Here is a 13,616-nt window from a genome sequence, read left to right as displayed (position 1 = left end):
AAAACACACTGACCCAAATTTCTGAAGTTTGGATATATTTGGTTCTTTGCCTGTGAACAGCTCGTATGGCGTTTTCTTTGTGCGCCTACTGTAACACCTGTTCCTTACATAAGCTGCTGTCTGTATGGCGTAGTTCCATAGTTTATTTGGTAACTTGCTTTCTATCAGTAAGCATCTGCCCATATCATAGAGAGTTCGCCAACCTCTCTCTGCTGTACCATTTTGGTGGGGTGAATAGGGTGCAGACGTCTCGTGTCTAATCCTATTTTTGGTTAACAGTGCCTGGAAGTCTCGGCTTGTAAACTCAGTGCCGTTATCTGAACGGATACACTTAACTTCTCCGTAAGGTGCTATGTCTGCTAAGAACCTTTCTGTGGCCTGCACTGTATCACTCTTGGACCTTAGAAAATACACAAAAATAGTACCAGAGTAGTCGTCTGTAAAAGACTGTGTATATCTGTGCCCTTCTATGCTTGGTGTTGACATGGGACCGGCTAAGTCTGTGTGGACTAGTTCTAAGGGCATCTTAGCCTTTTTGTCTGGCTCCCTATTTCTCGTTTGGGTGAACTTGCCCTGTGTACACACTTCACACAACTGAGCTGGTTTGACTGCACTTCCTCTTATCTCCATGCCTTTCACTACACCTTGTAAATTTTGTACATCTTCGTAATTGCAATGACCCAAAATTTCATGCCAAGTTTGCATGTCGTGACACCCTTTACATTGGTCAACATTCCCCTCAACAGTTGGTAAGTAATACAAATTTACACTTTCATGGATGTCAAACCTGCTGCCGTCTTTGGTAACCATGTGACTGTCCCCTTTCTTGAAGGTGATTGTCGCCCCTCCGTTTGTTGCTCTTGCCACCGAAAAGATGTCATGTGGGTATGAGGGCATGTACAGTGCATCCCGTAGCTGTGCTCTGTGTTGTCGTCCGGCGTCGTCTAATAGACATATCACCGCCGTTCCTCTTCTCTGTGCTGTTCCATTGCACTTGGTCCCGTCAGCTAACTCCACTGAATGAGACCCGGGCTGGAATGAATCGTCGAAGCTTTTAAACTTTCCGATGTTGTTCACGATGTGGGATGTCGCTCCTGCGTCCACCATGATGCCTTTCATCTTCACGTTGTCTGGTGGTTTCCCGCTCTTTGTGTGCTTGGCCTTGAAGAGATGGTCTTGGTCGCCATTCTGTTCCTCTGCGACTTTTCTGGCACCATCTTCTCCCCCCTTTTTCTTACAGAGTGATTCATCGTGTGTATTCCTTTTGCAGTAACCGCACCACACTTTTCGAAAACATTTTCTTGATATGTGTCCTTTTATTCCACACTTGTAGCACGTCACATTGGCATCTTCATCTCTTCTGTTGCTAGCGTGCGTCTTGGTGCCTCGGCCTTGCCTTGCACATGTTTTCATCACATTATCTGTGGATTCTGCTGTGTTCATTTTCTCCGACTCTTCATAGACCCTTAATCTTCTTCTAAAGTCTGTGAACGTAACGTTATCTTCGTTCTGTGTTACATGGACGGTGAATGGCTTGAAGGAGTCTGGTAACCCATTTAGTATCATGGCTATGGTCAGTCCATCACTCATGGTCTCGCCTGCATCTCTCACGGCTGTAATCACGTTCTCTGCCCTTATCATGTAGTCAGTAACACTCTCGTTGTCTGCCATGTGCAGCCTCGTTAACGACGTGTATAAGTTTATTATCCTCGGCTTGCTTTTCCCTGAATAATGTTCTTTCAGTATTTTCAGAGCCTTCCTGCCGTCATCTGCGGCCTCATGTCTTATTAGCGACAGGCTCTTATCATCTATCAGCCTTATTAGCTCAGCATAGCAATCAGCATTCTTCCTTCTATCTGCATCTAGCTGTTCTTGATCAGCACCGGTGGGCTCATGTAAGATAGTCTCTTTTAGCCTCAGAGTATGTAAGCAGCCTAGGAATCTTGTTTCCCAAAGGTCATACTTATCTTCACATCCTTTGAATAAGAGCTGCGGTGCCAGGAGACCTGTTGCTCTGCTTGCCATTTTTGCGCGCCAACTTTACCGCGAGGGCTACTAGCTTGCTAATATACTTCACTTGCTAAGCTAGCTTGTTAGCTTAATTGGCTAACGCGTAATACGTCGCGTAACACTTCTTCCGATAATCTAACTCACTTATCTCCAAGTCGGTTTGTGTCCAACTCTGCCTGGGCCCATAACCTGTTAAGCTTGGGTGCACATGAATCGCGTATGAACAATAAGTAAATCAGACTCGGTATTCTCTTCAGCATGTCTCCGGTAGTTTATTCACAGACTGACAACAGTCAACGTAGTGACGTCACATTAGGACGTACCTTCATACAAGAACAGAATAACAGTGCGACTGCTACCGTAGTACACAGACTAAGGGCGGAGAAGTAATGGGGCAGAAGCCCTCCTTTTTGACGCAGCGGTCCAGACATAGACATCAAACGGCAAAAGATATTCAGTGTGCAGTTCCTTTGGCATTAGGGCAGGGATATCTAGATACTTTTGAAGGTTTAACATAATGAATTGTGCTACTTTTAATATATTTAATATATTGGCTTAAAGGGCCGCATGCGTCTCGAGGGCCGCGGGTTGCCGACCCCTGCACTAGTGCTAGCTAATGTTTTGCAAAATATTAAAAGTGAGGCTATTACAGTAGACCTATAACGTTAGTCTAGTAGCCTCACTTCTAATATTTTGCTAAACATTTGCCAGATAACTGCGAGATGCTGCACGCACCCCCAACTCTGACTGACTTCTCGCGTCCCTGTGTAACTGATAGAATTGGATCATAAAATCGTGGTGTTTTTGCAACTTCAGCATAGGGGATTGGGATGTTTACTGAACTTCGGCTTTCAACTGGTTTACCTTCGAAACACTTGTATGGTTCTGCCGCTCAGCGCTGCTGCTTGCCTATGTCTGGGAAAACTGATAGAATTGGATCATAAGATCGTGGTGTTTTTGCAACTTCAGCATAGGGGATTGGGATGTTTATTGAACTTCGGCTTTCAACTGATTTACCTTCGAAACACTTGTATGGTTCTGCCGCTCAGCGCTGCTGCTTGCCTCTGTCTGTGTCTGCGTTCTTCGCACCTGCCTGTAATCTGAGAAGGTCCCGTCTCTCTGACTGGCTCCCGCCCGGAAAATCTTCAGTGTTGATTGACACTTCAGTGATAGCCTATCAGATAGCGCTGTGGGCGGGACATTGCTCGTGTACAGAGAGTGGTGACTGCAGCCAGAGAAACGGCCGCATCAGAGCCAAAGTTTTATCGGCAATTTGATTAAAAAGAAGGTCGATACCGATAATCACAGGCCTCTCTCATATTTTTAAGTGGGAGAACTTGCACAATTGGTGGCTGACTAAATACTTTTTTGCCCCACTGTATCTATCTATCTCTCTCTCAATCGATCTCTCTATCTATAAGGAACCACAGTATACAAAAGGCGTTGCTATAGCAACACGTCATGTTTACGCTGAATTTTCTATTAGGTAAATATTACCCGCTGGCGGATATGGGTATAAATGGCAATTTATGGTGGTTATAGTGTTAAATACATTTACATGTGAAAACTGACAAAATAATTATGTTGCTTGTTCAAATCTAAATGTAACTTTGTGCATGGAAGGAACAGTCAACTTCCCTGATTCCAGTATTTAGTCATGTTTAATGGCATGTATATCAGTGTATTATAGTTGTTACTTTATCTATTTAAACCAGAACGTTTCTCGATTCCTTTTACAGTATGAAAGGTGTCTTTGTACCTTTGAGTCCATGCTGAAGTTCACTGATGTTAGGAATAGGTCTGACTCTCGTGGTCAGCATCTTCTTGGCCTGTCACCTGGAAAGTTTAAACAAACAGATATATATATATATATATATATGTAAATGAACATGTGTTGGTCACAGACTTGTTTATATGCAAACGTCATGTGATTATCTTTTTAATTATCCTTAATAAAACAAGTGCTGGATATCACAGCCCTTACTGTATCTTATCAGTTGGATTGTGTATTATTATATAGTTGGGGTCCTTTTTTTTTTTTTTTGTATCTGCTCAGTAGTTGTTTAATCAAAATAAATCAGGTTTTACTTATAGCACATTTTAAAAAGCGACTTTTGGTAGAGCCAAAGTGCTGTACATGCAAATAAGGTTTAAGGTTAAATATTGTATGCAAAAAGTGAGTCAGTTCCACATTGAGTTGTGTTGCTATTTCAGTTTATTTTCAGGATTTAAGTAAAGTCTTTAAATGGCTTTACATAATATGAGTCAAATACAATTCAAATAAAAGCCATGGCAGCTATGCTCACATTTGTATGCATAGACATGCTTGTGTTTCTATTCTGAGCGAGCTGAACTCCATGAGTGTACCGTCACCTTTACTCCGGGAATGATGGTGATGTCTCCTTCTTATTATCCCCCACTTTCTCTCATCACGTCTCCTTGTCCCTGTGCCACCCTCGGTGAATGTGTTAATGCATTATCACTTCATTATAGTTGCATCAGGGTGATAAATGAACTGCCGCTTTTTTCCCCCAAGACACCCTCCACCCCCACTGATGGCGGCACCTCATCTGGATCACTGTCCTGGGGGGGAAAGATGTGTGGATGGTGGTGGGGAGGCTTGTCTCTCTCCCAAGGTGGTGATGGTCATGGGTGATTCTGTATAGCTGCTATTACGGAGCCCTTCCTCCCGAATGTCACCTGGATGTGTGCGGTTTGTCAGCGTGGTGCAGGATCATCCTCCACCCCCGACTCCAGTCAACACTCCCTCCTTTCCTCAGACTGCAATCAATCTGCCTCCCTGTGGAGTGTGATAAGGTGGTGCATATGTACGGGACCTTAATGTACATTCGAAGGTGGTCTTGTATGTCAGAATGGACGAGGACAGCCTAGCAAACACTTTGTCTAGTAGATGTTCACTGCTGCATATTGTGAAAATGGGACCAAAATACAAATTATTTAACCTCTTCATCCCTTCACAATTCCCGGTTCAAGTCACAAATAACTTTAAAAAAAATCTTATAACAATGAACATTCTAAATACAGGTAAGAAAATGTGTGAACAGAAATTCCATTTAGCAAATTTCGACACATCTGGCACAATTTCACGAAGCCTCAAAGTTATACATCAATGTCGTGATTATTTCACACTTGAACTCATAGCATTTGGACCCAGGCAAATAGGACCATTTAAAATCTGTTGAAACATTATAAGCAGATGTGAATTTGATAATTTGGGGTTTAGAGATAGGACACACATACTTTATGTGTGTCATAAGTTCCTGGTGTCTGCTGCAGATCCACTAGCTGTGACGTCAGAACAAAAGGTTTAATGTTTGGTTTTTGCTGATACCATTGAAAGAGGTCATTTTCAAATGCATAGTCATTTCAGGGCCACATAATGAACAAATGCTTTGAGGGAATTGACAAGATTGAAGGGGTGCAGGGATTTAGTGTTGCACTTTGAGTAAAAAAAAGGCGAGAGATATAACTTGAATGACATCACTGGGACAGCACAACCCCTACGTTTTCACATGACAAAGCTCTGATTAAAAGAAATGATCTTCATGTGTCAAATTATTAAATGTTTTCTATCATGTCGTTTTTAATGAGCAGATTTTATGAATAGTTTATTAACCTCTTAAAGAGCATCTTGCAGGGGGGGTTTTTTTCTACATTTATGCTTAAACTTGCTTGAAAATTACAATTAAAAAAGTGAATGTAGGATTTGATATGTTTTACTAGACATAAGGGCAGGAATTCAGAGGGAAAGGAGCAATTTTGAGCTCTGCTCTATAAAATGGCTTTTTTTTAAGGTCATACGTCAAACGTGTCATATTACATAACAAAGGGGAAACATCTCCGCTCTCTGACCGCGGGTATAGTTAGTAGTTGCGTTGAGTTGAGCGGTTGTGTTTTAGTGAGCTGGTATTTTTCGGTAGTTTTACATTGTATTTCACCATTTGTAATCATGGTGCAGTATTGTGTGTGTGCAGGTTGCACAAATACCAGCCTGTCAGGACATCGAGTCCACAGTAAAAAGGACCGGAGCTAGCGTTCGTTCCTGGGTGCGTTGTGCATCCACGTTGCGTTGTGGTGGCTGTACTGCTCCAGCCGTCTCCTTTGTGTTTGTTTGTTTCCCCCTATCGGTGTTGTTTGTGTGTGCGTGGTGGCTGTCACTCCTGGCTCCTGGCTCAACCTACACTCACCTGCTGCAATCAGCTGTGCACCCTTCCCGACTACACACCTGCTTTCCATCAAGCCATTTACAACGGCATATCAACGGAGGCTCCACAACCTTTCTCCGCCAGATCGTCAAGTATCAGCCGTATCTCGCGTCTCTCCTCCGGTACACAGCACCGTAGTGTGGAGTTGCATTAGGTAACTCGAGATACGGCTGATACTTGCGCATTAGTTTCTGTTATGGATCAGTATCAACAGTCCTGCCAGTAACGTTACTATATTATCAATGCTACGTTAGTTATAGCATGATATATGATAGCTAACTTCACAATGTTGTGATGTGACGTTAGCTAACATTCTTTGGCTAACGCCGGTCACTCACCAAGATAGCTGCCCAATTCTCCACTGGTTCTCCTCACACCACAGCTCAATTTCTCTCCGATGGCCGTTATTTCTTCTAATCCTTGGCTGCTCCTGGTCTCTTGGACGCCTAGCAGGCTCATAATTATAAGGTTGTGGTCCGTCATATGCATTTGAATATTCATGTTCAACTTCTTCTGTGTCGAAACTAGCATTGGGATCCATGTTTATCAATACGTTAAACCGGCCGCTCTCCCCCTTGTTTCCCCCATGTTACGTCACACGCGGGAAGTCACGTGACGAGGCTTTTTTATGCGGAAGTGAACATTTCTTACAAAAACGACGCCAGATGTCACTGTAGTGTATATTTCTGTATATTTTTGGGAAAATCTAGTGTATTCATAATTTTCCTACACATTTATTCACAGGTGTCTTGGAAGTTGCTCTTTAAGCCATCGGGGGGGAAAACGCGTCACTGCAGGAGACAGCGTCTGGGGGCTTCTTAATATTTAAAAACCTATGAATGTCTTATACTCAAATAACGGGAAAACACTCAGCAACCTGACGATATTAGCCATTTTTACCGAAACAAAACACAAGTCTCAAGAGAAGCGTTAGCATTAGCCCTTAGTGAAAACAGGCTGATGCTACTTCCGGTGCTAACTAGCAAAAACGATCTTTAAAACTTAATATCTTCTGCACAAACTACATATCATCTGAAAGCTGATACTCCACAGATTATTTTTGATATAAGTATCATCACTGTATGACACGAACTCACTGAGCTAGCAGCCAGAACGGAGCAAGAAAACATTGTTCTAAACCATAACAATAATTATGTCTTACCATTGCTGTTTTGTGATCAAAAGTTGTGTTCAAGGGAATAAAAACGCTGTTCAAGGTTAATCCAATGTCTCTTAATCACTTTAGAATTGTTGCTGATAATCCATCATTACATTCATGGCCGCAGAGTAGGTATAAAGTTTTGCAGTCCGGGGCTCCGGCTGTCTCACGTGCTGTTTACGCAAGCCTGTCTCTCCTTGACGTAAGTGTTTAGCGGGGTTGACTAACTCCCCCTCGATTCTATTGGCTATACATTTTTTAAAAAGGTGTCAATCACCCAAATCGACCAATCGGTTCCAGACAGTGCTTGAATTGGAATATAAAAGGTGCCAGTACTCTAAATCAGCAACAAGTATTTGGCACAAAGTCATAGTATATCCTATAATGCTGGTGGGTTTGTCTCTTTACTGTATATTTTAGAAAGGCTCACTGTACTTAAACAAAATGACTCAGGGTGCATCTGAGATTAGAGGGGGTGCAGTGGTAAAGCGCTATTTTTATAAGTGGGGAGTGAACCTGACACCCTCTAGTCTACGGGGATCCGGGGGCATGCTCCCCCGTGAACATTATTTTTTTAAATATTGAAGTTAGATGCATCAATCTGGTGCAATTTGAGAGAAAAATGAAGAGATATATGGATACCTCTCAACATCCATAATGAAACAACTGTAAACAGATTTACTTTTTCTTTATGGATATAAAAGAAAGTAAAGCTTGACTCCTACTGGCTGGTTAAATGACTCCTCGTCCCTGAGGCCATTACCAGTTTTTTGTGCCATTTTGCTGGATTTATTTGTCAATAGCATTGCTGCACAAAGTGATAGCCCTCTAGTTTAAATCTACTACCCCAAAAGAAACATATGGAGATGGGTTACTATTTAAAAAAAATTGCAAATCTATTTGGGAACAGTGGAGCCGGGCCTCAAATCCTATAGGGGGGTCCGGGGGCATGCTCCCCCGGTAAGATTTTTTTTAAAATGTTGGACTTAAATGCATCAATCTGGTGCATTTTGAGGGGGAAATAAAGAGACTACACCCATATGAAACAAAAATGTATACATTTAAATAATCATAAAATCATAAGTACATGGCCATAACCAATAACATACAATATCCAAAATGAAAAAACATTGAAACTTGTTTATTTATTTGTTTTTGGTTCATTTATAGTTGTGAGTGTGTCTGGGCTCCTGAATCGGCCTCTCCTGTCTCCCTCCTCTCCCCCCTGCTCCTCTTTGAGGCAACAGCAAAGACTAGTTTTAGCTCTCAACAAGTTTATCTTACCTTTTTTCACCTAGTTAACATTTTGTTTGTATTATTCATGCATATTTTACTAATCACTACCCCCTCAAATGGAAATATGTGTTTACATAAATGGTGACCGAACCGTTTGAGACCCACTGAGATAACTTAAACTAAGTTAACTATCTAAAGACTCAGAGAGTAATTTACCTCACCAGAGCTGTAGTTATCAGCCTCTCAGTCTGACAGCAAAGGACTCTCCCTCCACCTTGTTGTTGAAAAAGCTCTTTATATCCATTAGCGCAGCTAGCTAGCACCAGATGCTAACAACAATACACGTAACCGGTGCGCGCGCTTTCTCGCTCGCTCGCGCCACACATACACCAACACACACCCTCCCGAGCTTGAATGACACACAGAGACCAATCGAGGGCATTAGTATGATCTGTATGAAAGTGGCAATGTCGGCAGGCCACGTCATGTAGATAGCCAGTCACCCTCTGTGAGGCAGAGTCAGACCCACATTTGCGCTGCGTTGCATTTACAATATATACGTATATTGCCGGCGGCTGAGTACCGGCATTTTACTGAGTACCGGCACCTTGCCGGTACTCAGTAAAATGCCGGTACCACATGGGTAAAAATCAGAAGTGCCGGTACTGCGTACCGGTGAGTACCGGCCCAATTCAAGCACTGGTTCCAGAGATAGGATCCTGCGTAGTATGAATAATGCCAGCAGAGGCGCCGTAAGGGGGTGAAAAGTTAGCATGATTCTAAGGGCCCGTGGCTGACAGGGGCCCCAAAAAATCTTAGAACATTAAGAAAAAATGTTTAAGTAACCTTTCATCAATCATCAATAATTAACATTAATATAACGTCATATTGATGATGTACTCACTAAACTTATGATTCATTTAACTTATTTTCTTCCAAAAGTTAATTATCCAAAGCATCAAACACCCCCCTCTATTTACATGTAATGGTTTGGTCCTGCCTCCAAACGCTGTGCAGCACCACCGGCCCTTTCTAGCAGAAAGACTAGTGAGAGCATGTGTGGAGGGATGCTAGTACTTATGTGTGTACGATGTCTCAACGACTAACAAAGTCAGACTTTCAAGAAAGAAAAGAAAGGAGAGAAAGACAAGAGAGAGGGACTAAAGGGCGACACTATGTCACCCAGTTTTTCAAAAGAAAAGGTGGGTGTGGTCCATGAGTGGTGGAAATTATAATAAATAATAATAATTGTTAAGTTTGAGAAACCGGCTCGAGATACACTTGTTATATTCCATGGAATGCTCTTAACATCACGTTTCCAATGAATATCTTAAGTGCTTTGACAAAAAATCCATAAAAAATGTCATCTGTGGAAGCCGTGGCGCTCTAAAAAGCACGACCACTCATTTTAGCCGGCCCGGCTAAAATAACTGGATTGCCTACCTGCCTGTCAGCCGTGCACAAACTTATCTCATGTCCTCATTGGTCATGTGCGCGTTCGTGTGTGTTGGAGGAGGGGCTCTGTAAGGAAGTGGCAGATTTTTTCCGGTTGTGTATTTTCGCATTCGAGCTGGTTTCTCCAAAATTACCTACCCCACCTTTAAGTATTGTTAATATCTTCACAGAAAATTCAGAGGTTTTTCATTTCACTCCTCTTTTAGCTGACATTTAATAAATGCAGGTACATTTTCAGCAGCTATTCATACTAAATCAGTTGTCCCTTCCCCTGGTGCCAGGACCAACAGATCCATCTTTAGGTTCCGCAGCCCTGACCCCCCATAAGGCTTTGCAGTCTTGCCATGCTGTCCGTTGAAAGACAGTTAGCTAGAAAGCTGGACTTCAAGGACTTGATCAGTGACTTTGCCTGTAAGAAGGCAAGGCGCTGGGCTCTTGGTGAGTAAGGCTGAGCCAGGGAAAATGATGAATACACTAGATTTCCCCAAAAATATACAGAAATATACACTACAGTGACATCTGGCGTCGTTTTTGGAAGACATTTTCACTTCCGCATAAAAAAGCCTCGGCACGTGACCTCCCGCGTGTGACGTAACATGGGGGAAACAAGGGGGAGAGCGGCCGGTTTAACGTATTAATAAACATGGATCCAAATGCTAGTTTCGACACAGAAGACACAGAAAAAGTTGAACATGAATATTCGAATGCATATGACGGACCACAACCTTATAATTATGAGCCTCTAGGCGTCCAAGAGACCAGGAGCAGCCAAGGATTAGAAGAAATAACGGCCATCGGAGAGAAATTGAGCTGTGGTGTGAGGAGAACCAGTGGAGAACTGGGCAGCTATCTTGGTGAGTGACCGGCGTTAGCTACAGAATGTTAGCTAACGTCACATCACAACATTGTGAAGTTAGCTATCATATATCAGGCTATAACTAAAGTAGCATTGATAATATAATAACGTTACTGGCAGGACTGTTGATACTGATCCAAAACAGAAACTAATGCGCAAGTATCAGCTGTATCTCGCTTTACCTAATGCAACTCCACACTACGGTGCTTTGTACCGGAGGGGAGACGCGAGATACGGCTGATACTTGACGATCTGGCGGAGAAAGGTTGTGGAGCCTCCGTTGATATGCCGTTGTAAATGGCTTGATGGAAAGCAGGTGTGTAGTCGGGGAGGGCGCACAGCTGATTGCAGCAGGTAAGTGGAGGTTGAGCCGGGAGCCAGGAGTGACAGCCACCACGCACACACAAACAACACAGAAAGGGGGAAACAAGCAAACAACAAGGAGACGGCTGGAGCAGTACAGTCACCACAGCGTTACCTAATGCAACTCCACACTACGTCTTACGGTGCCGTGTACCGGAGTGGAGAGAGAGAGAGAGCAGAGAAGGGGGGGGGGAGAGAGATATAATACGGTTTCCTGATAAAGCCGTGGAGAATATGTGCTGCAGGGAGGTGGATGCACCATGATTACAAATGGTGAAATACAATGTAAAACTACCAAAAAATACCAGCTCACTAAAATACAACCGCTCAACTCAACGCAACTACTAACTATACCCGCGGTCAGAGAGCGGAGATGTTTCCCCTTTGTTATGTAATATGACGCGTTTGACGTATGACCTTAAAAAAAAGCAGTTTTTAAGAGCAGAGCTCAAAATTGCTCCTTTCCCTCTGAATTCCTGCCCTTATGTCTCGTAAAACATATCAAATCCTACATTCACTTTTTTAATTGTAATTTTCAAGCAAGTTAAAGCATAAATGTAGAAAAAAAAAACCCTGCAAGATGCTCTTTAAAGGGCAAGGCTATGGTAACGATATTGGATCACTACACAGAAGATGCATGATGAGAAAAAGACTGAGAACAGGTAATAGGCTCTGATTTAGCACCACCATCAGGCCTTTTCATTTCCATTTCCGTTTTGTTGTCCGTTTACACTTTAATACCCACTTATTTTGTAGTTGGTATGTATATTTAATTAAAAATCTGCTGCTTATGTTATTATAGCATTTTATAAATGATAATATTGGTGTTAATGTTCACTTTATTTTAATGTAAGAGGTCATGTATATTTAAGTTATATTTATTTTGATTTTTGAATGTTCCATTCAAAAACGTTATTAAAAAGGCATGTACACCATAAAAGATGACTATTGAGGTCTATTGTCAGGAATGTTAGTGTTATATAAAATAGTGAATTCTACTGCAGCAGAACTTTGCACGTCTGCACAGTGTTATATTTTCACCGCTGAGTGTCAGTAAATATTGTGTAGTTAGTATTGGACTACTAGATAGATGCAAGCCTGTACAGGTAGAGTTATTTAAAGCATAAATGAGTCGGTTGGGTTCTGGAGGTGTGGTTACAGCATTGTGCTTGGTTGGCGTGGCCTGGGCCTGGTGGTGGGGCCCAATATGATATCTTTTCATGGGGCCCAAAATCCCTGGCGGCGCCTCTGAATGCCAGCAGCGGCTGCTTTGCTCACATGACGCAGCACAGCCAGCCGCACAGCCCGGCACAGCACGGCACAGCACGGCACGGCACAGCACGGCACAGGCACAGCACAGGCACAGCACAGGCACAGCAGCAACGAACACAGCGAACAGAGAACACAGAGACAACAGCAGGCAACCCTGACTATGAACCTCAGGTAAGGTATGTACTCTCTCTGTTTATATCTATTAGTTGTGTATTTGGTGTAATCTATAGTAATTCCACACTCGCAAAATACAAAATGGACGCCGCTTTGTTGTGTAGCGTTATCGTTCCGTGCAGTGGCGGCCGGCTCATAGGGGCGCTAGGGGCGCCGCCCCACCTCTTTCCACATTACAAATTAAAATTAAAAAAATTAGAATTAAAAAATATATATTTTATTTTAAATATATATTTTTTTTAATATATTTTTTTAATTTTATTTTTTAATGAACAAGGTAAATATTATATAATTGGTATCAGTGAAATGTATAATCTACAATAAAATCTCGTTTAAAATGGTGTTACGATGTTTAAAGTTACTGATAAGTCACATGTTTCCTGCCTGGCCTTGACCGTGTATCATTACCCTCTCTCGTCTGGGCGCTAAGAGAGGAGCCCTCAATCAGTGCAGCAGCAGGCACTAGCAGCTGACTGTTGCTATCTGTAAGCTATGGCTCCGAAACATAATTTCAGCCAATCAGCGTCGTCAAATCTGATGATCACCGGGCACCAATGTCAGCGCCCGGTGCAGGGTTATGGCTAGAAAGGATCCGTCTTGTGTAAAACTCTTGTGAGAGTTTGCGAGTCACGTGGCTGAATGTTTACGTTTGACAGGCAGCCTTTCAGTTACGATCGTTAACATCAGTGGGCCACAGCAAATGATGGTGAGAAGCTAAACTATCTATTAATTATGTCAATTACAGGGAGTGTGATTGTAACTGTGTGTGTGACTAGCTGGATGCAAAGAGGTAAACACTGTCTTTTGTTTCCCATGCTTGCTCTTCAAACAGCCGGACACACACACACACACACACATATTATTG

At 42.6% G+C, this 13,616-nt stretch overlaps 1 long non-coding RNA gene across 1 annotated transcript; it reads right to left on the bottom strand.

The window, feature by feature from the left end:
• Nucleotides 1-2,575: 2,575 nt before the first annotated feature.
• LOC307047553 lies at nucleotides 2,576-7,565 on the bottom strand. Its single transcript, XR_013810484.1, has 3 exons — nucleotides 7,399-7,565; nucleotides 4,384-4,810; nucleotides 2,576-3,846 (listed from the first exon to the last, which is right to left on the bottom strand). It is a non-coding gene; the product is annotated as an uncharacterized lncRNA (long non-coding RNA).
• Nucleotides 7,566-13,616: the final 6,051 nt, after the last annotated feature.

Source organism: Notothenia rossii (assembly GCF_949606895.1).
Source record: "Notothenia rossii genome assembly, chromosome: 7".
NCBI classification, from domain to species: Eukaryota; Metazoa; Chordata; class Actinopteri; order Perciformes; family Nototheniidae; genus Notothenia; species Notothenia rossii.
Note: the sequence above shows the minus strand (reverse complement) of the source record. Positions and strands in the feature narration are given on the sequence as shown.